The sequence below is a fragment of the Bombina bombina genome, chromosome 3 (assembly GCF_027579735.1).
Source record: "Bombina bombina isolate aBomBom1 chromosome 3, aBomBom1.pri, whole genome shotgun sequence".
Lineage (NCBI taxonomy): Eukaryota > Metazoa > Chordata > Amphibia > Anura > Bombinatoridae > Bombina > Bombina bombina.
This window is the reverse complement of record NC_069501.1, coordinates 1,061,320,278-1,061,334,732: the sequence shown is the minus strand read 5'-3', so window position 1 is coordinate 1,061,334,732 and position 14,455 is coordinate 1,061,320,278.

Sequence of the window (14,455 nt, the reverse complement as noted above, 5' to 3'; positions counted from 1 at the left end):
TTACAAGAGAAAATAGACGCTGAACTCTAAACTTGTGTTTATACTGTGCAGCAGCAGACCACATCGTTAAGGATTTCCCACTCCTTTTAAAACAAAAAGCTGGTAAGAATGCAAACCATTTCCAGTCTTTTTACGCTAAAACTAAACCGTCCTCATACATCATGCTTCCCTTGTCTTTGCAGTGGGATCAATGCAGAATCAACAGTGAAGCCATAATTGACTCAGGGGCTTGTAGTAATTTCATAGATAGTAAACTGGTGTATAACAATAAAATTCCTCTTAGCATTCTAAAAGCACTCCGTTGCCTCTTACAGTTATTGACAGTACACATTTGTCCACTGGTCCAGTCATACAACAAATTATTCCTCTACTTATCACCACTTCTTCTGGGTAAACTGAATCAGTCCCTTTTGACATCATCTCATCGCCTATCTACCCTCTAGTTCTGCAAATTTCCTGGCTACTCCTACATAAACCTCTTTTTCATTGGGATGACCTTTCCCTCTCATTTCCCTCACAGTATTGTCCTACCACTTGTTTCCCTACAACTAATCTTTTGGCTTTAACCACTCCTTCTATTCCCAATGACTACCTCGACTTTGCTGATGGGTTTTATAAAAAAGAAGCAGAATGTCTTCCCCCACACAGACCATATGATTGCCCCATTGACCTCATCCCTGGAGCCTCCATTCCATTTGGTCATTTTTATCCCCTGTCCAAGCCTGAACTTGACTACTTAAAAGATTACATTACAGATAATTTGAGGAAAGGATTTATTAGACCCTCATCTTTCCCTGCAGGTGCAGGTATCTTTTTTGTAAAAAAAAAGGATGGGTCTCTCTGCCCTGTTATTGACTATAGGGAATTGAATAAGCATACAAAAAAGAATAGATACCAATTGCCACTCATTCCTAAGTTGATTGAGAGGTTACGTGGTGCCAAATATTTCACTAAACTTGATTTAAGAGGTGCCTATAACCTTGTTAGAATAAGGTCCAGCGACGAGTGGCTGACTGCATTTAGGACTCCGTATGGTCTTTATGAGTATACAGTCAGCCATTTGGACTCTGCAATGCGCCAGCAACATTCCAGAACTTTATCAATGATATATTCAGGGACATACTTGACACCTATATAGTTGTATACTTAAATGACATTCTAATTTTTTCCAACAATAAAACAGTCCCCGTTAAATGTTAGGGTTGTTCTCTCTAGATTAAGAACCCACAGACTCTTTGCAACACTCAAAAAGTGTACCTTTAGTACCACACAGATCTAATTTCTATGTTATTGTATCAATCAAAACAAAATCAGAATGGAAAATGATAAAGTTCAAGCTATAACTAACTGGCCAACACCCAACAGCAAACAAGAAGTCCAGCGCTTCCTAGGCTTCGCTAATTTTTACAGATGATTTATACACAATTTTGCAGATATAACAAAACCACTCACCAATTTGACTAAGAACCTTACCAATTTCTCTTGGAACTTCTCTTGTCAACAAGCCTTTGACCAACTTAAAACATGTTTTAGTACATCCCCGTTTTGCAAATACCATATACTTCTTACCACTTTGTTCTCGAAGTCGATGCATCAGAACATGCTATAGGTTCTATCCTTTCACAAAGAAAGACTCTAAACGATCCTCTACATCCTATATCATATTACTCCAGAGTTTTGACCCAACCGGAACTGAATTACCTTGTTGGGGAAAACAAATTATTAGCCATTAAATGTTCTTTTGACCAATGGAGACACTTACTTGAAGGCTCTGTTCACACTATTACCATCTTTACAGATCACAAACATTTACAGTATTTGCAAACAAACCGCACCTTATCAGCTCGTCAACTTAGATGGTGTTATGCTCATCGTACTGAGGGTCATTACTGCAGGGTACAGAGTGAAACGGAGACGTCACGCAACAGAATATAACTAGATAGAGTACTAACAGTCAGAGCTGAATACTCATAGTAATATACTGTAATTAATAACAGATAGAATATCAGCTAAAGTTTCATCCATCCATCCCAGACAAGTAAAATATATACAAAGTAACACTCACTCTCTCACGCACACACAGCCTAGATAGATGTAGTAAAGGCTGAGGAATCAAATCTAAATGCAGTGTAAAGATCCCACTAGTATGGGGTTAATAACATGAGTGTTCCTAAATGTGCGAGTATATATTCTCAGTTAATGACAGTGAGTGAGTAATGATTGAGTTAAAACAACTCTGAGGAGCAGAAGCATATAATGTAGCTGATAGTATAGACAATAGCTGGAGTTGTAGACAAATGAGTTTGCTTGAATCTGCTACAATTACGTGGTTAATAGTAACACAGTTAGTACTGACAGATCATGTATAGTGAGCCACTTAGTCATAAAGCACATGAGATGGTATTACCAACGAGGTTGAGTCAAAAACATTAATGTCCAGATAAAGTACATAGAGTATATACAGACCAGGTTGTATAGGTTGCAGAGCGGGAGCGTCTGACCTGAAGTAGAAGCGTGTCTCAGTTGGAAACACAGACTGAGTGCTGCACACGTTGCATGTGCTGAGGAGAAGCCGGGTGTGACGTCACACGCACTCGGTGTAGCAGAGGCTGAGAAACAAAGACTGGAGAGTTGGTTCCGGTGGAGCTGCGGTTAGAGGGATCCTTTGCAGGAAGGCAATAGGTGATATCCTACACAGAGGACACTGGATCTGAAGGACGAGGTAAACGGAAATCCAAGCTTGTGAGCAGGGAACGGCTAGGTCTCTTTGCAAGAGGTAGGAATTACCCAGTGAGACAAATTACCAAGCAGGGAGTAGAACTAGGAGGAGCCTTAAATAGGGCTGAGTAGCAGTCAAACTTAAAGATACAGTACAAGTCACACACATTCCCTGACAGATGGAGTCTGTATTTCTCCAGGTTTTCATACATCATCACCTACCACCCAGGCACAAAGAATACTAAGGCTGACGCCCTATCTAGGTTATATAAAAAACCCACAGTTGACACACAACCCACCACAGTAATATCTAAATCTTGCATTTTGGGACTGGTTTCTGATGTTCTCCAAGACTTGAAACTTAGCTAGCAAAGTGACAAAACAAAACCTCAACATATTCTCCAGCCAGACAAAGATGGCATCCTGCACTATGGTACTAATATATACGTTCCGCCTAACCTCCGCAATTCAGTTATAAAAAATCCACACATGATTCCCCATTAGCTGGACACATGGGCACTCTAACCCTGGGCCTCCTCCGCAGAACTTATTGGTGACCCTCCATGACCTCTTCTGTAAAAGAATACATCACTTCATGCGTAACCTGTGCCACCACTAAACACTCTCACCAAAGAACAGTAGGGTTATTACAACCCATACCAGTTCCTGACCGACCTTGGACAGTGGTCTCCATGGACTTTATTGTTGACCTACCCAAGTCACAGGGATACACTGGCATTTTCATAGTGGTTGATCTATTCTCGAAAATGGCCCATTTTATTCCTACTAAATCGCTTCCATCTGCTCAGGAGACAGCTGAACCTTTGATCAAAGAAATACTCAGACTTCATGGCCTTCCAACCTCTGTATTAAGTGACAGGGGAAGTCAGTTCACTTCTAAGTTTTAGACTCTCCTTTGTAAATCTCTTGGAATCCAACAATTACTTACAACTTCCTATCAGCCTCAAACAAACGGGCAATGTGAAAGGACTAATCAGTGGATAGAACAATTCCTCAGATGTTACTGCTCCAATAAACAAGACTCCTGGATTACTTTCCTTTGCTATGCTGAATTTGCATACAAAAACACCACAAATTCTTCTCCTTTCTACATCAACCATGGAATTCACCCTAAATTCCAATCACTTACCACGTCAAATACTCCTTGTCCAGAAGTAAACGACTTGATTAGGTCCATCAAGCAAAATTTTGATATTGTTGCTAGTAATATCAAACATGCACAAGCTGCACAAAAAAAAAATATTATGACCTCCGACACCGAACACATCCAGAGTACAAGATTGGTCAGTTGGTGTGGTTGACTACTAAAAACCTCAGACTGCATAACCCCTGTAGAAAACTTAACAAATTCTATATTGGTCCATTTCCAATCACTGCCATACTAAACACAATGACTGTTACTCTGCAACTACCCTCTTCTTATCGTATACATCCAACATTCCATGTTTCTCTCATCGAACCTTGTAACTCTACCACTTCCACCACTGTTCCCCCTTCTAACAAACCGTTACCTGACCATGAATACAAGGTACAAGCTATTCTGGACTCCAGGCGTTATCGAGGGGAACTTTAGTACCTCGTTGGGAACCTGCTCCCAATCTCTCAGCTGACCGCTTGGTTTCCCTCTTCCATCGCCGCAATCTGGATAGATCTGCACCTTGAAAACCTCTTTGACGTTTCCTTTGGGAGAATCTGTCATAAATCATACCATCTTAACGCTACTCTTATATTTTATTTTCCACCTTAAATCTCTCCTGTGCTCCATCAGGTGTATAAAAAGCTCCTCCTCTTCCACTTCATTGCTGGTTAAATTAAGTGTTTTCGTTTGACTCACCTCTCCAGCCTGTGTATTCTGATACAACAAATTATTGCAATAACTTTGTTTCAGGTTTTCGCTACTCTAAACTACGTTCCGTTAGCTGCTGATCCTCTGACGTCACCTTCCAGCAACTGTCAACTACTATCTGATCGAGCAGCACAAATTCCTTTTACAGCTTGCAGTGTCTCTTACACGGACTTCCCCTTTTCCTCTGCAAGTGATCTCAGCAGCATATGTGCAAGGTTCCGTGAGTACTGCAATCAGCTGCATACATTCATCGCACTATTTGTACCTTCTAGCACTCACTCTAACATTAGTTTGTGTACCAGTCTTATCAATTGTGCTGCAAATTACCTCTTCCAGTTTATAGCTATCCTCGCTACAGAAAGTACCTGCACCTGCTGTTAACTATTTCTCGCTTCCCTTGCCTAAGTAGCTACATTATCCTATATATATTGTCTGTAGTTAACCAGGCCATATTATTTCGATTATATTGTATTGGTTTGCAAGTTTTGCAGATCTCTAAATATAACTGTAACATCTAAACATTTATTACGCACTATATTTTGCCAGGATTGTTAAATCTCTTAAAGCCACAGGTTATCGTTACAACCAGTGCATTATAGCACTGCATTACATGAGAGTTCTGCTGCATTTACACTTTATGCTTTCTATTTTATATCAATTTAGACTTCAGATTAAAATTTTATTACATTTACATTTTGCACTTTCTATTTTGTATTTTATTTTGTATACAGCAGTGTATTTAGGATTTTGATTTACAAATTCTGATTATGTCTTCACAGTTTCTGTGTAGCTTTAACAAATTAGGGCCAGATTATGAAGTTCAAAATAATGTTCCCCCCCCCCACTTAAGGTATAATTGTGGTAGAAGTAAGATTTTTGCGCTCATCGAGTTGAAAGTAAAGCCGGCGAGCGCAAAAATCTGAAGTTAGAATATTGCGTGCGTGCTCACGTATTCCCTCATAGAAATTAATGGAGAAAAAAAAGTGGGGGAAAACTTAAATTATGCTTAACTGATAATTTTCTTTTCTTCAGATAGAAAGAGTCCACAGCTGTATTCATTACTTTTGGAAAATAAGAACCTGGCCACCAGAAGGAGGCAAAGACACCCCAGCCAAAGGCTTAAATACTCCTCCCACTTCCCTCATCCCCCAGTCATTCTGCCGAGGAACAAGGAACAGTAGAAGAAATACCAGGGTGAAAAGGTGCCAGAAGAATAAAAAATAAGAGACGCCAAACAGAAAAAATACAGGTGGGGAGCTGTGGACTCTTTTCATCTGAAGAAAAGAAAATGATCAGGTAAGCATAATTTAAGTTTTTCTTCATGAATAGAAAGAGTCCAAAGCTGCATTCATTACTTTTGGGAAAACAATACCCAAGCTATAGAGGACACTGAATGCAAAAAACGGGAGGGTACAATAGGCGGCCCATTCTGAGGTCACCAGGCCTGAAAGAAACACCAACCCAACCAAACCACGTTTTGTCTGAGCCGGGCAAAAAACTAGAAAGAAAAAGCCCCAAGGACACTGACCCGCAGATAGTCCGAGAGCCTAACTAGAGACTGCAATCAGACTCACTGAGCCAACACTCCTCCAGGAGAACCTTCGCCCAGCAGTCGGCCCCCACACAACCCTTACTAGTAAAGTACCAAAATCCCCAAAAGGGAGAGAACAAGGGTAAGCCAAAGGGATACCCAAAAGGTACAGCAAATCCAAAAAGAAAAGAAAAAAAACCTTTAAAGGAAGGCCAAGTGCACAGAGACCCAAATGGATCCCAAGAACAAGGGGAGACGATGCCCAACCCACAAGGAGCAATCGGGCATCATCAAGGAGAAGAAACATCTCCCAAACATCGTGCAACAGCACCGAAAAAGACAGCTGAAGACAAAGTCCTCAAAATGTCAGAACTCAGAGACTGAGCAAACAGAAATTACAAGTAGCAAACTCAGAAATACACATCTGAGTCCAGTAACACGCTGCCATCCGTAGGAAGACACAGAGAAAACACTATCCGTCAGGAAGAAGCGGCCAAACAAAAAAGACAGAGGACACACTCTAGGCAATCCAGGCCGCCAAGCCTACTCACAGATCTCAAAGGGGGAGAGACACAGAACCTCTAAAAGGAAAAAAAGGTCCACTGTCACCCCCAAGACCTGAGGATGAACACAGATCTCAGATCCTACACCTAGCCGGACCAGCCCAAGCAACGGTAGATCTGAAAGCAAGGGAACCTAAAGGAACCAAGACCGGCCCCCAAAAGGGCGGAAGAACGGACACAGCCACTTCAACCTAAAGACAATCGAGCAGGCGTGAGACCCAAGGAAATCTAGCAAAGCCACCTGACTAAGTCTCAATGGGGAGCCAGCAGCTCTCCAGATGGAAAGGAACAACTCAAAGAGCAGACCAATCCCCGAACCAGATAAAACATCTGTTCCAACCTCCCGAACACAAGAGAGGCCCCTAAAAGGAACCACACCTCTGTAAGGAGGACAATGAGCCCCCTGAAAGGAGAGCATCAATAAACACCTGCCCATAAGACAGGAAGTCGTAGGAAGAACCGAGAGGACACAAGGCCACGTCACTGACGAACAGGGAAGAAACCCTTAAAACACCATCGTGTTAGCACACATACCAGGTGCAAAAGTGACAGCTGAGCAACCGCAAACCTTCCGTTTGCTAGGCAGGAAAGCCCACCATCAGGTCACCTTAGTTGGCTGTCCCAAGGGAACCGTATCGTCCGGCACAAGACAAGACCCAAGGAGCCCCGGCTCTCAGTAAGTCTGGCCAAGTTGTAAAACAGAACAGCCAGAACAAGGGCTAAGCCCAAGTACCCCGGAAACTGGAACCCCCAGGCCAGTCCGGTAACATCCCACAGCGGATCCACAAAGACAAAATGCAGAGTAAAATCCTTGACAACCGGAAGATTAGGACAAGAAGCCCGGGCCCCACCAATGTTTAGATTAAACATCTTCCAGGAACATAAATCCCTCGTCTGATATCAAAAACAGACCTTCCAGGGTAAAATCCAGAATAACCCGGATAAGAAGACCAAGAAGCCCTTGCAAGTCGCAACCCAAAGGGAAGATACCACCCCTTGCAGGAGCCCAACACTCCAAAGAGCCAGGGCCATAAAAGGACACTAGAGCTAACAGGCGTCCAAGCAACATTAACATGACTGTGCTTGAAAAGTGCGGCTAATCCCCCTTAAGGGACACAAGGCGCTGCTTATTTTATCAACCTCGAAAGGAGGAAAGGCTGAGTAGACCTCGCCGGGGATCGAACTAGCAACCCTCAGTGTGCTACAGTACAGAGTAGCCACAGAGCATTAGCATGCTGAGCTAGCTGTCCAGCTAGCCACGAGCTCCAGATACAAGGGGAACAGTGAAGACAAGTCACCCGAACAGAGCAACATCACGCCTCCACATCACCTCAGATTCGAAGTCAGAGGACAGTAAAACATGGGTTTGGATGCCACCTGGATGGCAATACCTGAACCATATAAGTGGAAAACCACTCTGACCTCTTCTATCCCAAGAAGGAGATGTAGAGCATTCCCAACACTGGAGAAGAACCCCTAACCCCAAAAAGACCTCACTGTCTAATGTCCCAAAAAGGAACCAACTCCCGAAGGGAATCCAAGTCCCCCGAAGGTGATCCATCCACAAAGGGAAACGGACAAAATCCAAGAGGTCTCAATGAAGAAGAGAACCACTAAAGGAACAAGTCCAAAAAGGACAATTTCCGAAAGCAACACCGCCCCGACCGGCGGAAAAGAGGCGCTAAACCCTCTAAATTTCTCACCACGTGGGAAGGAATACTCTAGGTTCCGAGGGAATCGGAAGCAACAGAGTGACGCAGCAAAATTCACTAACCCAGTCACCAAAGAGACGGCTATTTAGGACAATCCCAAGAGCCGCACGGACCCGCAAGTCCTCTTGAGAATGCTTAGCTGAAACTTCCGTAGAAGCAAACAGCGAGTATCGATCCCAGAGAAAGTACCCACAGGAAACATTAGTATGAAAAGAAAATTCATCCTAACCGGATAAAATAAAATGACAGGCAACCCGAGAGTTAACTCCCAAGAAGAACAGAAGATCCGCAGGACCAGCCTAACGGAAACCCTGTTCTTCCAACAAAACTGGGAGGGATCTCGATAACAAGACTTAAAGTAGATTACTTCATCCCCCCATGTCTAACGAGGTGAGCCATTCGAAGAAGGAGACTGATGAGTCCCATAACCGAGAAGGATAGGGTCCCCAAACAGCTCAAAAACGTGTCTGAGAAGAACACGCAGGTGAGCCAGCCTGTAACGAAAGGCACAACACTCAGGAAGTTACACTCGCAGGGAACTGCACATGCCCTCCTGAGGCCGAGAGACCTGGGGCAATCGGACACAAACACAATTGCAAATAAACATCTGGACTTTGTAGACGCGCAAGCGCAAAAAATAGAATGTAAAAGCGAAAACGTGCCACAACCTCCAGGGGGAACAATCCACCCTCCGAGGAGGAAATAACATAACCCGGGTTACCCGCATGTGTAGTAGTAGGGAGCGGTAGGGAACTCACCTCCCGGAGGACAGGGCCCCCCGAGGCGGACGGCTCAGCAGTCTCTTGAATCCTCGAGCCCGAGGAACAAGGCGCTCTAGAACGGCCTAAAGAATATAACTGACTGACCTGAGTCAATGGGGCCAATTTGCATGCTTCACAGGACGAAGAATCTGAATCAGAAAGTTGAACCATCTCAACATCAGCATCCTCCATAACTGGATAAAGGATTCCAAAAATGGACTAATATAAAACAATGTAAACGACATCTGACAACCACAATGGCTGGGGCACTCACCACCTCCTATGAACTAGAAACCAGCAAACTAGATTTCTCCATCGCCGCACAGTCAGGAATGCGGAAATGGGAGACCAGAATGTTAACACGCCTGGTCACAAGGTGAACCGTACAGTCCAAAAAAAGTGCGCCCGACCGTAAGGTCTCGTCACTTCGAAAAGGCTGTTATGTTCCAAAAGCCAAGAGCCCAGTTAACACTACACATAAGCAGATTGAATCACATAACAAACATGATTAAACCCCCCCTGTTCAATAATCCCCCTCAGGAGATATTAACACTTGATTCCAAGATACTAAAGGAGTCCCACTGAGACCCTGTATTTTTTCATGTGAGTTCACAGGAACAAATGAGTTACAGTACAATCATGAAGAAGTAAAATGAAACGATCTTACCGGAATCTATGCCGTGGAACAGGAACACGGCCCTTCAAGCGTGACGGATAGTAGCCTCACCTCCGCCATGGACCAGAGAGAAGAAAGCAGGCAGCGAAGCGAAGTTCGACAACGCCGATTGCTCGTGGAGTTGTTAAAATGAGTAGGGATGGTTTCGCAGAAAGACTCTTCCTGCATCTCCGGACTCTAACTTTCATCCAAGTCCTCACTGAGAGACTGACAGGATTACTTAAAACTCCTGTCCCATGTCGAAGAGTACTACCCTCCATAAGAAACGAAAACAAACTTCTGACACTTCTCTGCCAACCTCCTGGGACGAAAGGCAAAGAATGACGGGGATGAGGGAAGTGGGAGGAGTATTTAAGCCTTTGGCTGGGGTGTCGTTGCCTCCTCCTGGTTGTCAGGTTCTTATTTCTCAAAAGTAATGAATGCAGCTGTGGACTCGCAAACCCGATCACATATTCTCATTTGATATGTTTTATTTATTAATTAATACATATTTCTACATACAGGGAGTGCAGAATTATTAGGCAAATGAGTATTTTGACCACATCATCCTCTTTATGCATGTTGTCTTACTCCAAGCTGTATAGGCTCGAAAGCCTACTACCAATTAAGCATATTAGGTGATGTGCATCTCTGTAATGAGAAGGGGTGTGGTCTAATGACATCAACACCCTATATCAGGTGTGCATAATTATTAGGCAACTTCCTTTCCTTTGGCAAAATGGGTCAAAAGAAGGACTTGACAGGCTCAGAAAAGTCAAAAATAGTGAGATATCTTGCAGAGGGATGCAGCACTCTTAAAATTGAAAAGCTTCTGAAGCATGATCATCGAACAATCAAGCGTTTCATTCAACAGGGTCGCAAGAAGCGTGTGGAAAAACCAAGGCGCAAAATAACTGCCCATGAACTGAGAAAAGTCAAGCGTGCAGCTGCCAAGATGCCACTTGCCACCAGTTTGGCCATATTTCAGAGCTGCAACATCACAGGAGTGCCCAAAAGCACAAGGTGTGCAATACTCAAAGACATGGCCAAGGTAAGAAAGGCTGAAAGACGACCACCACTGAACAAGACACACAAGCTTAAACGTCAAGACTGGGCCAAGAAATATCTCAAGACTGATTTTTCTAAGGTTTTATGGACTGATGAAATGAGAGTGAGTCTTGATGGGCCAGATGGATGGGCCCGTGGCTGGATTGGTAAAGGGCAGAGAGCTCCAGTCCGACTCAGACGTCAGCAAGGTGGAGGTGGAGTACTGGTTTGGGCTGGTATCATCAAAGATGAGCTTGTGGGGCCTTTTCGGGTTGAGGATGGAGTCAAGCTCAACTCCCAGTCCTACTGCCAGTTTCTGGAAGACACCTTCTTCAAGCAGTGGTACAGGAAGAAGTCTGCATCCTTCAAGAAAAACATGATTTTCATGCAGGACAATGCTCCATCACACGCGTCCAAGTACTACACAGCGTGGCTGGCAAGAAAATGTATAAAAGAAGAAAATCTAATGACATGGCCTCCTTGTTCACCTGATCTGAACCCCATTGAGAACCTGTGGTCCATCATCAAATGTGAGATTTACAAGGAGGGAAAACAGTACACCTCTCTGAACAGTGTCTGGGAGGCTGTGGTTGCTGCTGCATGCAATGTTGATGGTGAACAGATCAAAACACTGACAGAATCCATGGATGGCAGGCTTTTGAGTGTCCTTGCAAAGAAAGGTGGCTATATTGGTCACTGATTTGTTTTTGTTTTGTTTTTGAATGTCAGAAATGTATATTTGTGAATGTTGAGATGTTATATTGGTTTCACTGGTAAAAATAAATAATTGAAATGGTTATATATTTGTTTTTTGTTAAGTTGCCTAATAATTATGCACAGTAATAGTCACCTGCACACACAGATATCCCCCTAAAATAGCTATAACTAAAAACAAACTAAGAACTACTTCCAAAACTATTCAGCTTTGATATTGAGTTTTTTGGGTTCATTGAGAACATGGTTGTTGTTCAATAATAAAATTAATCCTCAAAAATACAACTTGCCTAATAATTCTGCACTCCCTGTATATCTGATGGCATTTTGGTACAATATATATCTATATACATGATTATATATAGTTACAGATATATATAGGAATACATATTTAAAAATACCTAAAACATATTCTACTATGTGCAGAACATTGGAATGTGAAATATTTACAGTAAATACATAGTTAAAACCTTTATCACATATGAATATTGAATAAATATGCTTTTACATGCTTTCATCTACTTAACAGCAAAGGGCTCTAATGCACATATATATGTCTATATATGTGTACATACATATATACACACACACACACATATATATATATATATACATACCCATCTTCAGAGATTTATATGTATGTATCTCAATGTTAAAGCCCTTTTTTTCTTACACCTAAGATCTTATATCTTTGAGCCTTTATAACTTTTTTGTTCAATATTTATTTTAAATATTTTTTAATAGATAGTGTTATTATGAATGTAATGTATTTTTGAAGTATTTTGTGCAACTTTTAGTTTTGCAAAACAGTTAACCAGAGCTCGCAGTAATGATTAATGCGTAAATCTAGTGTGAGCACATTTGCATTTACTTTCAACTCGTAATACGAGCGGTAAGCCCAATGTGCGCAAACCTTTGCGATATACCCCATATAGCTCGGGCGTAGCGTTTGTGCTCCACCCGTAATCTAGCCCTTAGTCTCATACTTCGTATATTTATTTGTATCTTTTACAAATGACATTGCACTTTCCATGTCTTTTATTTAAATTAAAGCTGAAAAACTTTCAGCTTCAGTTTCCTAGAGAGCGGCATTACTTTCTATGGACCAGTAAATCTAACATTCTCTAGTTTGGAGAGAGATTATATTGCTGACATCACAGTGGCAGAACTCACTGACTTTTCTAAGGAATGGGGAGGAACATGGAAATCCCAGAGAGATGAGAGATGCCTTCCATAGAAAGTAATGAAGCTCTCTGAGATACAAAATTTCACATGGGAGAGAGAAGGTAACTGGAAAACCTTTGGGGCTGATATAAAGGCTCCATTTGCATCAATTCCAAATTAAAGTGAAATGTTTTCACTACAATTTAATTTGCTTTTGTCTATATTTTAGGATACATTACTTTTTTGTTAGTTAAAATAAGTGTATTGCGAATTTTGAGCAAACTTCACCTGCATACAGCTAGCAAGACAAATCACCAGTTTGTTTAAAATGCTTAGAAAATATCAGAAAGACTTGTGAGAGAGCTTCAGACAGACCCGGGAACAAACCTTTTTAGCCCAGGGAGTAACAAGATTAAACGCAATAATACTGATAGGACACAATCTGAAACGTATAGTAATATAAAATACAATGCACAAAGTGTAAGTGTAACAAAACTCTCCTATATTGCACTGGGCTTGTCTACGCTTCAAAAGTTAAAATGGGGAGAGAGTAAGCGCTAAAAAGCTTAAAAGGCTAGTAAAAGGTACATTTTAATACATATAAAAATTTACAAATGGCAATCAGACGCATGGATCCATGTCTGACTTAACAAAAAAATATATAATAAACAAATCTAAAAATATCTAAAAATATCCAATGGAGTATAGCATGTGACGCTGACTTAGTGAGCCAGTGATGAGGAGTTAGAAGGACATGTACATTCAATAATATAAACAACCTAAGTGAGTGATTGAGTGCACACAATAGCTTTCAACAAAGAAAAATAGCATTCACAAAAAAGAAAAATAGCATTCACAAAAAATAGTGTTCACAAAAATTGGCGTACATAAAACATGTTCAAATGTTCAACCGGTTATATGTAAGTGAATCCAGTAGTGTTTCCTCCAAAGTGACGTGTAGAAATATAACGTGAAGTCAATAATAGTAGAATGTAAACGTTGAGTGGGTCAAATTATTGTGGTTCAGCTGCTAAATTAAAAAATTGTAAATCCGTGAGGTGAATAAAAATAAAAATAACTTGTGTAAAAATCCACGTGGAAAACTTGAATTCAAATGATAAACAAAGGTCAAAAATCAAAAGACAAAAATATCAAAAGACAAAAATAGAAAATCAGTGATAATATTAAAAAGCACTAAAGATCTAGTGAAAACAAATCCTTAATTCAGACGTTAAAAATCCTTGGTAAGATCCATAACAAACAAATACATCGATAAAATACCTAAAAGGGAACAAAAGAGAAACAAATAGTGCAACACTGTATATGATATATAATATAGGTAATTAAAACCAAGCTCACCAGTATGCCAACGCGTTTCGGCCTAGACTTGATAGTCTTGAGAAAGGCCTAGTCTAGGCCGAAACGCGTTGGCATACTGGTGAGCTTGGTTTTAATTACCTATATTATATATCATATACAGTGTTGCACTATTTGTTTCTCTTTTGTTCCCTTTTAGGTATTTTATCAATGTATTTGTTTGTTATGGATCTTACCAAGGATTTTTAACGTCTGAATTAAGGATTTGTTTTCACTAGATCTTTAGTGCTTTTTAATATTATCACTGATTTTCTATTTTTGTCTTTTGATATTTTTGTCTTTTGATTTTTGTCTTTTGATTTTTGACCTTTGTTTATCATTTGAATTCAAGTTTTCCACGTGGATT